Source organism: Stegostoma tigrinum, chromosome 2 (genome assembly GCF_030684315.1).
Source record: "Stegostoma tigrinum isolate sSteTig4 chromosome 2, sSteTig4.hap1, whole genome shotgun sequence".
NCBI lineage: Eukaryota > Metazoa > Chordata > Chondrichthyes > Orectolobiformes > Stegostomatidae > Stegostoma > Stegostoma tigrinum.
This window is the reverse complement of record NC_081355.1, coordinates 70,001,654-70,020,321: the sequence shown is the minus strand read 5'-3', so window position 1 is coordinate 70,020,321 and position 18,668 is coordinate 70,001,654. Positions and strand designations below refer to the sequence as shown.

At 42.5% G+C, this 18,668-nt stretch overlaps 1 protein-coding gene across 3 annotated transcripts in view; it reads left to right on the top strand.

Annotated features, from left to right (window-relative positions):
* Window positions 1-18,668, top strand: part of crppa (CDP-L-ribitol pyrophosphorylase A) — a 262,350-nt gene that overhangs the window by 185,902 nt on the left and 57,780 nt on the right. The window lies entirely within an intron of this gene.

The following is an 18,668-nucleotide window of genomic DNA, read 5'->3' as shown; positions in this document are numbered from 1 at the left end:
ATTAACTTCCAGCAGTATACCTATGATTTCGAAACTGGCCTTTCTAAATGGAATTTATCAAACAGAATGGTTTATAAGCAATTCAATGTAAAACATTTATGTGAATTGGTGAATATTTAAATGTTCCACATCTCTGGCACAAGGCTTTGAAGAAATTGGATAAAAAGAAGGACGGCATTGAGACTGTGCAGTTGTACATTACTCAAAATTCTAATTATGGTAATAGTGAGAAGACACTGATGTAATTATAACTGGTCTAGGATCATTTTGTCTCAGTATTTTACATTATCATATGCAGTGTAACGCCAACAAACATGGATTCAAACTCCACATCGTCTTGAGATTGTCATAAAGTACTTACCTTCTTGACTTCTCCCCTTGCCTGAGATGTGGCAAACCTTAGGTTTAACCAGCACCAGTCATCACTCTCGAATGAGAGGGCAGCTTGTGGTTGGCTGAGATTTTGGCAACTTTACCTTTGCTTTCAATACCTATTCACATTAGTGAGGGAGGGCTTTCAAATAATAATTCATCCAAACTGCAGCTTTAAGGTATGTTACTGCACTGATCTTGCCCTGTGCATATGACCACATGGACAAAAAGAAATGCACACTGAAAGAAGTGGGTTGTGCGCAATTGGAGCATAATTTTCAGTACCAAATTAAGCTTGGGCACGCCCAAAGGCATAGATGAGACTGCACCGTGGGCGACCAGAGCAGCCTGAATTTTCTGTTGTTTCAATAATGCCCTGAGCAAAACTGCCACCCTTTTGTGTTTTAGGGGAATGGGACAGAATGGAGACAGGCTCGAGCTTGCATTTCATTGGTTCACAGAAGTAACTGTAATCATTCACGTGCTGCTGCCTCAGGTTTCATTGATGAGATTATGTAATTTTGATTGTGTAATTAGTTGATCTAAAGCTGTCAGAGTTATTTGGAGAAGTAGCATATCCTCTTGGAGAGGTAGGGTATCCTTCTGGATATGGTCAGAGGATACCTATAGAGAGGTCACGTTTCTAAAAGTAGACATGATTGTGCACAAAAATGCATAACTTCATTGTTATGAAAAAACTGTTCTCCCCCTTCTGAATTTTAAACCCAGTTCTAATCAATGGAACTGAAGTCACTTCTTAAGCTAATAAACTCTGTTCTGTTTGTTAGCTCAGCAGACTAAACATTTCAATCATTGACACCACAGGTATCCTAGACAACAAAATGTGAGGCTGGATGAACACAGCAGGCCAAGCAGCATCTCAGGAGCACAAAAGCTGACGTTTCGGGCCTATACCCTTCATCAGAGAGGGGAATGGGGTGAGGGTTCTGGAATAAATAGGGAGAGAGGGCGAGGTGGACCGAAGATGGAGAGAAAAGAAGATAGGTGGAGAGAGTATAGGTGGGGAGGTAGGGAGGGGATAGGTCAGTCCAGGGAAGACGAACAGGTCAAGGAGGTGGGATGAGGTTAGTAGGTAGATGGGGGTGCGGCTAGGGGTGGGAGGAAGGGATGGGTGAGAGAAAGAACAGGTTAGGGAGGCAGAGACAGGTTGGACTGGTTTTGGGATGCAGTGGGTGGAGGGGAAGAGCTGGGCTGGTTGTGTGGTGCAGTGGGGGGAGGGGACGAATTGGGCTGGTTTAGGGATGCGGTGGGGGAAGGGGAGATTTTGAAACTGGTGAAGTCCACATTGATACCATTAGGCTGCAGGGTTCCCAGGCGGAATATGAGTTGCTGTTCCTGCAACCTTTGGGTGGCATCATTGTGGCACTGCAGGAGGCCCATGATGGACATGTCATCTAAAGAATGGAAGGGGGAGTGGAAATGGTTTGCGACTGGGAGGTGCAGTAGTTTGTTGCGAACTGAGTGTAGGTGTTCTGCAAAGCGGTCTCCAAGCCTCCGCTTGGTTTCCCCAATGTAGAGGAAGCCACACCGGGTACAGTGGATGCAGTATACCACATTGGCAGATGTGCAGGTGAACCTCTGCTTAATGTGGAATGGCATCTTGGGGCCTGGGATGGGGGTGAGGGAGGAGGTGTGGGGGCAAGTGTAGCTTTTGCTGCGGTTGCAGGGGAAGGTGCCGGGTGTGGTGGGGTTGGAGGGCAGCGTGGAGCGAACAAGGGAGTCACGGAGAGAGTGGTCTCTCCGGAAAGCAGACAGGGGTGGGGATGGAAACAGGTATCCTGTCGGGCACTTGACTGAAGTCGCATATCTTCTTCGAAACAATGTACTTAGCTAGTGTTTCCAGATAACTTTCTGACATTTTTTGAAAAGATATTACCTTCATGAAACTGACTGAAATCTATGGAACTCTATTTTAAAACCCAAACCCCAAATAATAATAATTTGTGTCTGCAGTATATGTCTTGTATCCACACTATCTGTTGTTGTCTGCATTGACGCTGTTACAGAGCATCGGGAATGCCCTTTTCATGTTTTTTATCGACCAGAATCCATCTGTACCTTTGCAAGAAATAGCAACTTTACTTCAATGCTTGGCACAGAACAATAGGATCTTCCCAAAACTTTGAAGAATCTCATGAAACTATTCATATTCTCAGTTTCCAGACTACTTCACAGCTACCAAACTGCTAATCCGGTCTGGAACAGTGGTCACTTTCTTGATTACTTTCTCCTTTCGCAGCTCCTCAGTCTTGACTTTCCAGCCGGCATCGAGGGCAGCTAGATCTCTTCTCAACAAGTGCTAAGCTTCTCTCTCACTTTCATCTACTTTGAGATGATGTTCTCCAGGAACATTTCCAAGACCTACGCAAACATCTTTGCAATTTGTTATGATCTGTCAATGGCTTAATGATCTGTGAAAGTCTGCAAATCTCTCCTGACACATTTTATACTTGCTTCTGCAGAGATGAGTGGATTTTGCTTAACATCTGCTGCCTGGAATTCCAGATCTTCATTCTTTCAATTGCATTGGGATCTCTGCATCGTTTGTACTCTCGGCGTGAGGACCATTTCATGATATAACTTCAACCTCACTTTTAAGGGTTTCGTTTTTGGCTCACCACCCTGAGCCACTTCAGACAGGACTGAAAAGCTCATGGTGTTGTAAGAAGCACCAATGGGTATCTGACACTTCACACACAGTTGATGCTCTCTTTCTGCAGCCATTGTTCTAACTGTCACAAACCATTCACCACCTTTCGACCTGATGACCTCAACTTTTAGTGTAGAGGGAATTGTCAGTGCCGTTAGCTGATATCAGCCCAGCGGCCATCTTTACAAGCTTGTTCTGTTTCTTTCTTGCGAGGTGTGTATGTGCAAAGTGACTTAGCTTCTTGTTGATAGAGAATCTTTCCCTCATTAGACATGCTTCCTTTTTTTTAATGTGATGCCCTTCACAGTATTTATGTACTGTCCTCTAGTCATGATTTTTTTCACTAGCTTTTCTGCAGATTATTTCTTCTTCTCTTTTTCTGGTCCGTTGTTCTCATTTGGCCTGGTATGCCTCACATGTTCTCCCAATAATATGCTTTAGCTGTTTATTGACAACTTCAGAGCTTCTTCACATGTTAACAGCTTCTTTGGAAAAATTCTTTTTCTGTCTTTAGTCATTGAGCTGCCATGGCAAATATTCTTATGCCTATCTCTGGTGCGATCATCTTTCAGTTGTCCAACTCTCAGCATTCAGCTCGATTGTATTGGTGTGGTCACATTCTGATCAATAGCCTTCATTTCCTCTTGAGCGCTGATGTTTAACAAATGCAGTTCAAGAATAACATTAATATGGGGTTCAACTGTGTCTTCAAAACCTAAGTGCTCCTCAGTGAGATTGATGTAGCCATGTACTTTCTACTATTTATACGCTCAATTTTTTAAATTAATTGCATTGCCATTTCAGTGTTGTCACTGAGTAGAAAAATTGCAACTCTGCCTTATAGCTCATTTGATTTAAACAGCAGCAGAGTGTGTTTTGATTTACCCAGGACATCAATGTTGCAAAATATTTCTTTTTGTTTTTTTCTTGTCATTTTATCTGTAACTGTCTCTCATTGTTATGGAAATCCACACTGATTCAGCTGAATATTGCAGCTGTTTTTTTCCACAACACTTTGTTCTGTTGCAGCTCCAGAAATCCACATTTTCAGCTGCTCAACTCTGATTCCACGTTTCAAGTGGGATCTCTTTAATGATTCCCATAAACTGCGCAAAAAGGCTCTCACAACAAAGGTCGGGGCTATATGATTCCATCAAGCACCCAGAGCACTAAATACAGCATGTTTCTCATCAGCAATCTATTAGCTTCCATATTTTATATGGTCAGCATGATAAGTTAAATAATTTCCATATACGTATATTTATCGGCCTCATTTCCAGTAATCTCCTTGGGGAAAGGAAGAGTTGGATGTTGTTGATAAATGTGTTTCAAGGTGCAATTCAGTTTCAAACTTATCATTCTTTATTTGACTTTCACCCGTCAAACTGGTCCTGAATTTCTCAGGTCACCTTTTAATTCTCAGCTGGAGACTGATGGAAACATTTGGATGTGAAGATGCTGGAGTTGTTGCTTTAGTCCACTAGAACTTGATGGAACTTTAAGACGGCTCAATCTCAGCTGTCAATGTGCTTGTTGTGCCCAAAAAAGTAAATTTGATACCTTTAAAACAACAGTGAGGAACAAAATGGAGAATAATTGTTATTTAGCACCTCTTAAAACTGCAATCCACTCTCTAAACTCTGCTCGTAGATACTTATGCACTGCTGCCCTGTACTTGCAATTGCCATTAATGAAGTGATTGAATCTATTTGCCTGGATTACCATTTTACAGTTCCGTTGTCCTACAAATATTTTCCGTTGCTATTAATGCAACTCCTTTGCAGATGGATTAATAATTAAATTCTGGTGCAGTAGATAGTTTTTATGAGGTCATGGAATGCTAACTTGAAAATTGAGATACTGTGCTACCATTCTAGCCTCTCAACAGTTCATATCATTATGAAAGCAAAAGCGTGGAGAAGGAAATGAGTTTTTGTTTTTATATTTTATGCTGTTTTGACAAACAGTACTGATTTGTCAATAAGTTTGTACGATATCAGTTACTCGACAGCCTCTGATGTTTATTGTAAGTCATTGTAAGTTTATTCTAGTGTTATATTCTGCAGAAGAAGAGACTGAGAAAATTGGTGAGCGGTTGGTGTGTGAAGATCAATCAAAATGGGATTTATTTGTTGCTGAATGACCTATTTCTGTCCTCGAAGTTCTTATATTCTTATGACCTATGCCTCGCCGTCAACATCCACATATTGCTTTCAACTCAGGAAATATCATGTAACCAATAAGAGAACAAAGGCAAAATAGCCAGGACAAACCTCTGATTGTATTCAGATGTTAAAACATTTACAAATAATAGTATTTTCAAATTAGAAATATTCATTTATTGATCTACCATTTATTACTACTTTGTCATGTTCAATTTAAAAGTTCATGATTCATTCGGTTAACTGCATAAGCCCATTGACAAGACACAGTCATAATATTTAAATCAATTCTATTTTTATTACGACAGATTTCTTGATTTTTTTGGTAACTCTTGGCAATATATTCCATAATAAAATCTATTCGCAATGAAAATGAAATAATATTGACTTTGTAATAAATACTAATGAACTTTTTTTTAATCAATGGCTGCAATTTCAGTTCTATGGAAGTGAACAGAAAGAGTTTTTCTTTTGCAGACAAGGGTGAGGAGTTTGAATACAGGGTGTTAAATTCCTTAACAGTGATGTTGGGTCAGGATCTTGATTTCATCCCACCCACTTCCAGGTTTCACTTGGATGAGTTTGAAGTCAGTCCCATTCCCCAACTGTTTTCCAACAGCTGTGTCAGTATTTTATTTTGACATTGGCCTGAGCTACCTTTCTTTTTAACTTGTGGCATTGAGTCAACCAACCACTTTCCTTCGACCAAAATCTGTTTCTTCCATAAGGATGTTTATGAGGACAAAACTCTTCTGAAAGCTTGATTATTTCTTCGCTATGATTTGAATTAACAGAGCAAAATTGTTAAGTGGTTTCAATGTCCAATTCTTTTATCTTAAAAAAATACAAGGCATACCACAATAAACAGATCAATGTGGAATGGCATCTTATCTAAACATTTAACTATGTAGTTTACCGAAAGTTTCTTCATACATTGTGAGCTTGAAGTTACCCTGGTCAAATTCAAACAAATGTGTTAGATTACCTCAAAGTGATGCTTCTTGCCGCTTCAGTGTCATATTATATGCAGCATGAACAGGTGGGAATTAAACTGGTTAAACTTCCCTTTAATCTTTTTAATGTTAGTAAAGTGTCCCATTGGCTTTTTGTTGATGATCAAATTAAGCCTGTGTTCAGATGCCCGTCAGCAGATATCACCATACGACTTTGTCTTCTCAATAGAGGCCCAAAAAGGTGACTTACATGTTAATTTCCTGTCCATGTATGAGGATAAATTCCAGCCTTTGCAGTTTCATTTTACTGGCAAACAAAAGGGCAGATCAAGTGACCTCTTAATTCCATATTGTTTGAAAGTAGACTGTTCATTCTCCTCTTTGCTTTTGAATATTAAATGTCCATTTCCATAAGATTGCTAGTATAACTCAAGGGGTGTAACAGAAATTGCATGACCGGAAACAACTAAATAAAGTTGAACCTTAAGAGATAAACAGGCAGTTCTGGGTTGGATTAGGAGGTGTTTGCATTGCCTAGAAGGAATGCTTTATAGTAGTAGTTCAGTGCAAGTGTCATCGTTAATGGAGTTCTACCAGGTGATGTGTCAATTGCTTCTTCATTAGTGATCTCAGTCAAGGAATTGGGGAAATACTGCATCAAATCTCAAATGATACAGATTTTTTTTAGCTGTCAAGACCTTCAAATGAGAAAGCAGATCACAGGTGGATCAAGGTGTAGTTCAGTGTTTGGTTAAAATGTTTTAGTATATATACTGTGAAATGCACTTAGATTGAGACAAAGCCACTGATATTTATATCATATATATAATATCTTGCAGAATTACGTACTCAAGGCAAATCAGCCAAAAGGACCTGAGCGTGTTAATGCATTAATTGTTGAAGGTCCATATCTGTGAGATGAGGCTATCACAAAAGCAAGCAATGGGCTGGATCGATAGTTGGAATAATAAACATAATAAAGAAAAATTATTCTAAATTGTGCAAGAAGTTTGTCCTGCCTTGGATAGAGCTGCGTGTCCTGTTTTGATTTGATTTGATTTAATTTAAGCTTTATTGTCACATGTGCTCAATAACAGAAGTACGGGATGACAACAAAAAGTACTGAATAGAGGCTTTGGAAAAGTTCTGGAGAAAGGCCTCTACTTGTGCAACTAATTTAACAGCCATTAGTTACCACGTTCACCGTGGGATAAGGCTTTTTGCTTTGGAAAAATTATGTAGACATGAAGGAAATTTGATTAAGATCCTCAAGGAAATGATAAGATTGGCCACTATACTGCAACATAAATTGTTCAGAACCCCTTTCATTCGCAGTGGTACAGAGGATGGTCTTGTGGCACAGTGCTAGTGTCCCCACACTCTGCATTAAAAAATCAGTGGTCAAGTCCCGTCCGTCTTGGAGGTGTGCTGTAATATATCCAATCAGGTTGATGCAAGAAGAGTTGAGGGTTTGTATCAGTTCATATTTTGAAGCTGCTGTTGGCATTTCTCATCTTTGAAATTGTGCTTCTTTGTAAAGGTGGCTGGATTGTTGAATGACAGCGACCCAGTTGATGATGTAGAACTTCAAAAGACATTTGAATAATTACACAAATAAGAAATGTTTGGAGGAATACAGGCCAAGTGCAGGCAGGTGAGGCTAGTTTAGTTTGGGATTATGGTTGGCATGGACTGAAGGGTCTGTTTCTGGGCCATGATTCTATGACTTCATAATTTGATTTCCAGAAAGCCTTTGCATAAAAGTAAGATCTGGTCATCGGAGATTGGAGTGTTTATTTTTAAAAGCTGCGTAGTGAATTGGCGACATTCCAGTTGGCAGTGGGCAATAACTAATGGGCAAAAATCCTCAACTGGGCTTTAGTTATAAGCAGAGATCTTTGAAATCCATGTTGACTGGCACTTTCCACCATCTGTATCAATGATTTGGTTGCAGAAATTAAATAAATAATGTATAAATTTATTGATGAAAAAATTATGTGCTAATGTTACAAATATTGATTACATTCATTTGGTACAGATACATTTCAATACCTTGGGAGCATGGGGCTAGACCTGCCAGATGTAGTTCAAAACAGGAAAATACAGTATGATTTATTTGGGTCTGGGTAAATTCGGTCATAGATTTACATTGTGAACGATCAACTAAGAGATACAAGGTTGGAAAGGGATGTGGTGCTCATAATGGATGAAACAGAGGAATCTGGAAGCAGCACAGCAAATAATGGAATAAAAATGTGTAAAGGTCTAAAGAAACTCAATAGGTCTGGCAGCTTCTGGGAGGGAGAAACAATGCTAACGTTTGAAGTCTGATATGGTTTTGAACCCGTATGCTTTTCTTCTCTTTGCTGCCTACCTGTTTTTCAGTGCAAAGCTGTGCTACAATCAGTAAAGCAAATTTTCACTTAGATTGTTTATTCATTCTTCAGTGTTTTATTACTAGTCATCAAAACTGAGTAGGCTACTAGTAGGCAGTTGAAATAGATAATATGAGGAAATTATGCAAACAAATCATATTCATCTTATAGAAAAACTGAACAGTAACTTCCCACCTTAACATTTGTGTTAAATCTTACACACACGTAATTGTGCAATTACAAATTCTTTCTTTTCTTCTATACTACTTCTACTTGGTGAACACCCTGGCCAATCATCCTCCTGCTCTGACTGCCAAGCTACTTTTGACTGATGTCTTCTGGGTTTTGGAGTTTGTGAGGATATCATTAAAGTCTGCCTGACCTGCAACTGTTCAGGCGCAAACCTGACCATCAAGACACAAGGCAGTGTGCATAACTATGCTCAGGATTGGTGGAGCCGACGAATGACGGTTAGAAGTGATTTGAGTAGGGTCCCCACATCTACGTCTTCTTACTCCATTTTGCCTCTCATTTTCTGCCACTCTCCATGCTTCTTCCAAGTGTTGTTTATCATGGAGGTGTGCTGATTCACAACTCGGGGGTTAGAGGTGAGGTACATAGTAATTAGCAGGAAGTTTCCTTGCCCATATGTGACCTTGTGCCATTAGACTTCTTGGAGCCCATTTCAATGCTGAGGACTCCCAGGGCATCTCACCACTCTGCTGGAGTTTCCTCCCAATGGGATAGGACATACCCTGGGATGTGATAGTGTTGCCTAGGACACTGTCTGTAAGGTATGACTATATCAGTCTGTTGCTTGACGAGCCTGCGAGACCCATCTCCCAGTTTTGGCACTAACGCCTGGTAAGGAGGACTTGGCAGGCCAACAGGACTGCTTTTGCTGATGTCTTGCATGCCTTGATGGATGGCAAGTGGTCTGTCCACTTTCCTATCTTTATTTAGACTTTGTAGCGATTGATACAACTGAGTAGCTTGCTCGGCCACTTCTGAAGGCAGCTAAGAGTCAACAATATTGCAGTGAGCCTAGAGTCAGATGTTGGCTAAACTATGTAAGAATAGGAGTTTCATTCCCTAAAAGGCACCGGTGAACGAGATGGGTTTTTACAACAAATAACAATAGTTTCATTGCCATCATTAGATTTGTAATTCCCAATGTTTCATTGAGTTCATATTCTACCATTTGCCATGGTGGGATTCTAACCTGTGCTCTGAGAACATTACCGTTGTCTCTGATTACTAGTCCAGTAACAATATCACTGGGGTCATCACCTCATCATTGTCTATTTGGGTCTTTAACGTGTAACCTCAAAAATGCACCTTCAGTCTCCTCAGGAGCACCTGCTTCAGGATCGTTGATGAACCTCTAAAATAAGATTTACAGTTAAGACAAGAAGGCTTTAAGGCATCATTCTATGCACAATCAGTTTTCATTGGTCCCTGAAATCAAGCCAGAATGAGTGAATGTTCGCTGCCAGGTTGCTGTCAGATGTTTGATTCTGGCACCACAGTAGCTCTCTATCTCCAATGACGTGTCTACAGAGATACCTCCCCAACCTGTCAGCATGGAGATGGCCACCTCTGGTTGTCTGCTATCAAGGAGGAAAGCAGAAAGCCTCGAGTGGACTGTGTTAAGGGCAACATTGTGTCTGTTTGCTCGGTATCAGAAGGTAATGTGAGGAGCAATGTTCCCTTTGAAATGTAGTTAATGTGGACAGCCTATTTCTTTCATGTGGTGCACCTTTATGTTTTTGGTGTGTGGTTGTGTGCTTGTGTAACTTATCATAGAACATGATTAGTATGGCACCCCTAAGACAGTAGACATGTATAGCGTAGCAGAAACATTGTGAGCAGATTCGAGAAGACAGACTGAGGGGAAGGTGAGTTTGACACATATCCTTGAATGCGCCTTGCTCCTACTCATCTTCCTTGACTTGATTAAATACCTGCTGCTGACCTCCTCCACAATCTCCACCCGCACCATTGCTCTCTGAGACAGGCTTCTTCCTTGCATGGCAAGGAAATGTAACCCCTACTGATTCCAGCGTCAGTTGTAGCAATGTATTATTGAGTTAGAATTAGCTTTGTTGTCAGGTGTACTCACATGAGTACAGGGAAAAGTTTATAATTTGCTGCTTAGCGCATCATTGAGCTGAGGTAATACCATGCAATTTCAAGAACCCAGTGCAGCACGCCTGGTCTCTGTTGGAACACCTGTTCAAGCCTTATCCTTTCACTTAGCAGGATCATTTTACCTACAGCAAACTTTGTTTAACTGGTACTCTTAATAAACCGACTATAATATACACCTAGATAATAAAATGTGAGGCTGGATGAACACAGCAGGCCCAGCAGCATCTCAGGAGCACAAAAGCTGACGGTTCGGGCCTAGACCCTTCATCAGAGAGGGGGATGGGGTGAGAGTTCTGGAATAAATAGGGAGAGAGTGGGAGGCGGACCGAAGATGGAGAGAGAAGAAAATAGGTGGAGAGGAGAATATAGGTGGGGAGGTAGGGAGGGGATAGGTCAGTCCACGGAAGACGGACAGGTCAAGGAGGTGGGATGAGGTTAGTAGGTAGGAGATGGAGGTGCGGCTTGGGGTGGGAGGAAGGGATGGGTGATAGGAAGAACAGGTTAGGGAGGCAGAGACAGGCTGGGCTGGTTTTGGGATGCAGTGGGTGGAGGGGAAGAGCTGGGCTGGTTGTGTGGTGCAGTGGGGGGAGGGGACGAACTGGGCTGGTTTAGGGATGCGGTGGGGGAAGGGGAGATTTTGAAGCTGGTGAAGTCCACATTGATACCATTGGGCTGCAGGGTTCCCAAGCGGAATATAAGTTGCTGTTCCTGCAACCTTCGGGTGGCATCATTGTGGCACTGCAGGAGGCCCATGATGGACATGTCATCTAAAGAATGGGAGGGGGAGTGGAAATGGTTTGCGACTGGGAGGTGCAGTTGTTTGTTGCGAACCAAGCGGAGGTGTTCTGCAAAGCGGTCCCCAAGCCTCCGCTTGGTTTCCCCAATGTAGAGGAAGCCACACCGGGTACAGTGGATGCAGTATACCACATTGGCAGATGTGCAGGTGAACCTCTGCTTAATGTGGAATGTCATCTTGGGGCCTGGGATAGGGGTGAGGGAGGAGGTGTGGGGGCAAGTGTAGCATTTCCTGCGGTTGCAGGGGAAGGTGCCTGGTGTGGTGGGGTTGGAGGGCAGTGTGGAGCGAACAAGGGAGTCACGGAGAGACTGGTCTCTCCGGAAAGCAGACAGGGGTGGGGATGGAAAAATGTCTTGGGTGGTGGGGTCGGATTGTAGATGGCGGAAGTGTTGGAGGATGATGCGTTGTATCCGGAGGTTGGTGGGGTGGTGTGTGAGAACGAGGGGGATCCTCTTTGGGCGGTTGTGGCGGGGACGGGGTCGTCCTCTCACCCATCCCTTCCTCCCACCCCAAGCCGCACCTCCATCTCCTACCTACTAACCTCATCCCACCTCCTTGACCTGTCCGTCTTCCCTGGACTGACCTATCCCCTCCCTACATCCCCACCTGTACTTTCTCCACCTATCTTCTTTTCTCTCCATCTTCGGTCCGCCTCCCCCTCTCTCCCTATTTATTCCAGAACCCTCACCCCTCCCCCTCTCTGATGAAAGGTCTAGGCCCGAAACGTCAGCTTTTGTGCTCCTGAGATGCTGCTGGGTCTGCTGTGTTAATCCAGCCTCACATTTTATTATCTTGGATTCTCCAGCATCTGCAGTTCCCATTATCACTCATCTATAATATACTCCTGTAAGTTTATTTTGTTATCACAATCTCTGCCTTGTCTTAGTATTCAGTTGAGAAAGCTGTCTGCCAGTAAGTCTTATTTAAGTGATTTATGCCATAAGTAAAGTAGATCAGTGATATGTAACCCCCTGCTTATATTTCTATTACTTAGCATGTGCTTTTACATTGATTAAGTGGAACTCTTGATCAACCAAAATATTTGATTAACCCGCACTCTCCTGGGCCTGCAGGTATCAGTTAATAAAATGTTTGCTGTACTTCAGCTGGAAAAGATTCATGCAGGTTATCATCAAGTTCATTTGTGAAATTCTTTAGTGAAACTTCAAAATTGAATTCAAATGCCATGATTGGTTTTACTGGTCATTGACAAATGCACTGCAGGATCGTCCAGTTTCTCCCAGCAATACTGCCCACCCCCACTGTCTCCTAATTGGAGGACTAAAACACATCCTGAAGGCCTGGTTTGTCGTGAGAAGTACATTTTCCATTTTACATAGAAACATTGAAAATATGTGTGGGAGTAGGCCATTTGGCCTTCTGAGCCTGAACCACCATTCAATGTGATCATGGCTGATCATACATTTTCAGTACGTCATTCCCGCTTTCTCCCCATACCCCTTGATCTCTTCAGTTGCAAGGATCACGTCCAGCTCCCTCTTAAATATATCTAATGAACTGGCCCCAACAGCTCCCTGTGGGAGAGAATTCCACAGGTTCACAAGTCTCTGAGTGAAGAAATTCTTCCTCATCTCAGTCCTGAATGGCTTACCCCTTGTTCTAAGACTCTGATCCCCAGTTCTGGACTTCCCCAACATCGGGAACAATCTTCCCACATCTAGCCTGTCTAGTCCCATTCAATATAAGCCCAGTTGATCCAGTCTTCCTTCATGTGTCATTGCTGAATTTTCCGGAAATCAGTCTGGTGAACCTTTGCTGAACTCCCGCAACAGCAAGAATGTCCCTCCTCAGACTAGGAGACTGAAACTGCACACAATACTCAAGGTGTGGCCACACTAAGGCTCTGTACAACTGCAGCAAGCATGATGTATACTTGGCTTTATCATAGGTCGGAATGAGGATTTATCTACCTGCAACAGGAGAGAATTTTTTTTATGAGCAAAAACAAAGTTGCTGGAAAAGTTCAGCAGGTCTGGCAGCATCTGCGAAGGACAAAACAGAGTTAACTTTTGGGTCTGGTGACCCTTCCTCAGAACTTCCTCACCAGACCCAAAACGTTAACTCTGTTTTCTCCTCCGCAAATGCTGCCAGACCTGCTGAACTTTTCCAGCAACTTTGTTTTTGTTCCTGATTTACAGCATCTGCAGTTCTTTTAGTTTTTACTTTTTTTTTAATGTTTTTCCAATGGAGCAACAGCATAATCCATGATTCTCTTTAGCAGTTCCAAGCATCAACTAATTTCCATCAGACTTATGGTTTTGTTTCCTTGCTATTTTCAATGTGTGCCTCTGCAATATTAGAGACTGGTATTCCAAGAACTGTGATCATGTAAAATCTCCTTGTAGAATTTTAGATTGTCTTGAAAATTTCTGAATGTCAAATTAGTCATGATTTCTAATTCCATAGTCATTTCAGTAACAGACTGTAATAATAAGGATGTATAATTTTCTGGGACAGCAAAATACAAGAACCTAAATTTAGATACCATATTTGCACTTATTTTGATCATTTCCTCGTGTACAGCATAAATTAACAACAGTAATGCAATTATAGCATAGCTCTAATTTCATTGATTTTTGGCTTGGTATCCATCTGAATGGTACATAGTGTCCCAGGCACGAGCCAGTTCAAGGATTTGAAGATCCTCTTTATAGAATCACAGAGCCATTGAATCACCTACATCGTGGAAGCAGGCCATTTGGCACATCAGGCACTCACTGACCCTCCAAAACCATCCGACCAAGATACATCCACTGACCCCAACTCTGTGTAACCCTGCCAAGCCATGGCTAATCCACCTAACCTGCAGATCCCTGGACTCTATGGGCAATTTAGCAGGCCAATTCACAAAACCTGCACATCTTTGGACTGTGGGAAGAAACCGGAACACCCAGAGATGAGAATGTGCAAACTCCATACAGACAGTTGCCCAAAGGGTGGATTTGAGCCCAGGTCCCTGGCACTGTGAGGCAGCAGTGCTCACTTCATGTGGTTTTATATTTGGCAAGTCAAAGTGGAAAGTATTAAAATATACTTGAGCATTGAAGCAAAATGAATTATCTGATTCAGATGGAAAACCATAATCTCAAGTGGCCTTCATGGCAATGGCGATAATAGAGCATGGAATGGAAAAATGCATACCAAATCCAAGCATGAAATTTAACTTACCATTCTTGTTTGTTTCTATTATACACAAGCTCTTGTCCAACTATAACGTTTCAGCATGAATTAGTTCTGCATTTATCAGAACTCAGCAGTAATAATTTTCTGGGTTGTTTTCTGTTTTGTTTAAAATATTATCAGAGCCAATTCTCTAAATTTACCAACAGTGAATTAATTTAGCAGCAATTTATTCTCGGGTATGTTTTTCAAATTATTTATAAATAAACAAATATCCTGATGTATAAAACACTTAAAATTAAAGTAAGTTACGTCGTCTTTGTGTCAAAGGGCAGGAGGGCTCCTCTCTCATCAGAAAGGAATGATCTGTGGTGGTTTAACCTGAGGGTCACCACACCTCGGGCAAGGGGAAAGACTGCGAAGGAGGGACTTTCATGGTAACCTCAGCCAGTAAAGGAATCGAACGTAAGCTGTTAGGAACATAGCAACAGAAGTAGGCCATTCAGTCTGCCATGATTGTTCGACCATTCAGTGAGACCATGACTTCTCTGTGGCCTCGGATCATAGAAACCCTACAGTGCAGATCAACGCCATTCAGCCCTTCGACAGTGCACCGACCGTCCGAAGACATTCCACCCCCACCTCCAAACCACCTTATCCCTGTAACTCAGCATTCCCTGTGGCTAACACGCTTAGCCTGCATATCCCTGGACATTACCGAGCAATTTAACATGGCCAATCCACCTAACCTGGCCATCTTTGGATTGTGGGAGGAAACCTATGCAGAGAACGTGCAAGCTCCATGCACAGTTGCCCAGGCCCCTGGCACTGTGAGGCAGTAATGCCAGTGAATGCGCCACCGTTCTGCTAAACGGCATGTACCTGCCTTTGGCCACATCCTGTAATACCTTCCCTAACGACCTCAGATTTAAAAATAGCTATCTATCCAGCTTCTTCCGTCCTTTGTGTGTTGAAGCACTTCCTAAAATAGAGTCATAGAGATGTACAGTATGGAAACAGACCCTTCGGTCCAACTCCTCCACACCAACCAGATATCCTAAATTAATCTAGTCCCATTTGCTAGTATTTGGCCCATATCCCTCCAAACCCTCCCTATTCATATACCCATTCAGATGCCTTTTTAGTTGCTGTAATTGTACCAGCCTCCACCACTTCCTCTGGCAGCTCATTTCACACACTCACCAGCTACTGCGTAAAAAGGTTGCCCCTTAGGTCATTTTTGACTTTTTTCCCTCTGATCTTAAACCTTTGGACTCTAGTTTTGGATTCCCTTACTGTGGGAAAAAGACCTTGGCTTTTCACCCTATCCATGACTCTTATGATTTTATAAACCTCCACAAGCTCACACTCGAGCCTCTGAAGCTGGGACCGCAGCTGTTTACGATATATATTAATGATATAGACGAAGGCATTGGAAGTAATATTAGCGAATTTGCTGATGACACAAAGTTGGGTGGCAGTGTGAAATGTGACGAGGATGTTATGAGAATACAGGGAGACGTGGACGGGCTAGGTAAGTGGACGGATGCATGGCAGATGCAGTTTAATGTGGACAAATGTGCGGTTATACACTTTGGTGGCACGAACAGGAAGGCAGATTACTATCTCAATGGAGTTAAGTCAGGTCAAGGGGAAGCACAACGAGATCTAGGTGTTCTTGTACATCAGTCAATGAAAGCAAGCATGCAGGTACAGCAGGTAGTGAAGAAAGCTAATGGCATGCTGGCCTTCGTAATAAGAGAAATTGAGTATAGGAGCAAAGAGGTCCTTCTGCAGCTGTACAGGGCCCTGGTGAGACCGCACCTGGAGTATTGTGTGCAGTTTTGGTCTCCCAATTTGAGGAAGGACATTCTTGCTATTGAGGGAGTGCAGCGTAGGTTCACGAGGTCAATTCCCGGAATGGCGGGACTATCATATGTTGAAAGATTGGAGCGACTGGGCTTGTGTACTCTTGAGTTTAGAAGGATAAGAGGGGATCTGATTGAGGCGTATAAGATTATTAACGGATTGGACACTGGAGGCAGGAAGCATGTTTCCGCTGATGGGTGAGTCCAGAACCAGAGGACACAGTTTAAAAATAAGGGTTAGGCCATTTAGAACAGAGTTGAGGAAAAACCTCTTCATCCAGAGAGTGGTGGATATATGGAATGCTCTGTCCCAGAAGGCAGTGGAGGCCAACTCTTTGGATGCTTTCAAGAAAGAGATAGACAGAGCTCTTAAAGATAGTGGAATCAAGGGTTATGGGGATAAGGCAGTAACAGGATACTGATTGTGGATGATCAGCCATGATCATAATGAATGGTGGTGCTGGCTCGAAGGGCCGAATGGCCTACTCCTGCACCTATTGTCTATTGTCTATTGATCCTCCAGGAAAAATAGCCCCAGCTGATTCAGCCTCTTCCCATAGCTAAAGCTTCCAACCCCAGCAAGATCCTTGTGATTCTTTTCTGAGCCCTTTCAAGTTTAACAATACCTTTCCAATAGGAGAGAGACCAGAATTGAATGCAGTGTTCCAAAAGCTGCCTAACCAACGTCCTCTACAGCCACAAGTTGATAGCCCAACACCTTTGACTAAAGGCACTGACCAATAAAGACAAGCATACCAAATGCTTTCTTCACTACCCTGTCCACCTGCGATTCTACTTTCAATGAGCTATGAACTTGCACTCCGACTTTACTTCTGTTCAGCAACACCCCCAAGTGCCCTACCATTAAGTGAAAAAGTCCTGCCCTGATTGGCCTTTCCGAAACGCAATGCCTCACTTTCACCTAGATTAAACTCCATTTGCCACTCCTTGGTCCATTGGTCCATTTGATCAAGGTCCAGCTGTACTCTGAGGTATCCTTCTTCGCTGTCCACTACACCACCAATTTTGGTGTCAAACTTACAAACCCTGCCTCCTATATTCACATCCAAATCATTGATGTAAATGACAAAAATACCGTGGACCCAGGACCAATCTTTGTGACTTACTGCTGGTCACAGGGCTCCAGTCTGAAAGGCAACCCTCAACCGCCACTCTGTCTCCTACCTGCCAACCAATTTTGTATCCAAACAGCTCGCACCCCCTGGATTCGTATGATTTACTCTTGCTAGCCAGTCCATCGTGCGAAATCTTATCAAACACCTTGTTGAAGTCCATATCGACTACATCCACCGCTCTCCCTTCATCAATCTTCTTTGTCACTTCTTCAAATAAATTCAATCAAATCAGTGAGACACAATTTCACAAAGCCATGTTGACTGTCCCTAATCAGTCTTTGCCTTTCCAAATACATGTAAATCCTGTCCCTCAGGGTTCCCTCCAAAAACAGGTCCACCACCAGTGTCAAGCTCACCAGTTCATAGTCCCTAGCTTTTCCTTACCACCTTTCTTAAATAACAGCACCATATTAGCCAACTTCCAGTCTTCTGGCACCTCACCTGTGGCTGCCGATGATACAAATATCTCAGCAAGAGGCCAAGTAATCACTTCCCTAGCTTCCCACAGAGTTCTAGGGTACACCTGAACAAGTCCCAGGGATTTACCCACCTTTATGCATTTTAAGACATCCAGTACCACCACCTCTGTAATATAGACATTTTTCAGAATATCACTATTTATTTTTCCAAGCTCTCTAGCTTCCATTTCCTTCACCACTGTGAATATTGATGCAAAATATTTGTTTAGTATCTTCCCCATCTTCTGCAGTTTCACACATATATGGCCGTGCTGATCTTTATGGGGCCCTATGCTCTTGCTAAGTGCTCTTTTGTCCTAATGGTATTTGTGGAATCTCTTTAACCCTACTTGCCAATGCTATCTCATGTCCCTTTTTTGCCTTCGTGAATTCCCTCCTGCGCATACTCCTACTGCCCTTATACTCCCCTCGGGATTTGCTTGCTCCCAGCAATCTATACCTGACATATGCCTCCTTCTTGACCAGAGCCTCAATTTCTCTGGTCACCCAGCATTCCCTGCACCTACCAGCCTTGCCCTTCACACTAACAGGAACATACTGTCTCTGAACATATACTATCACATT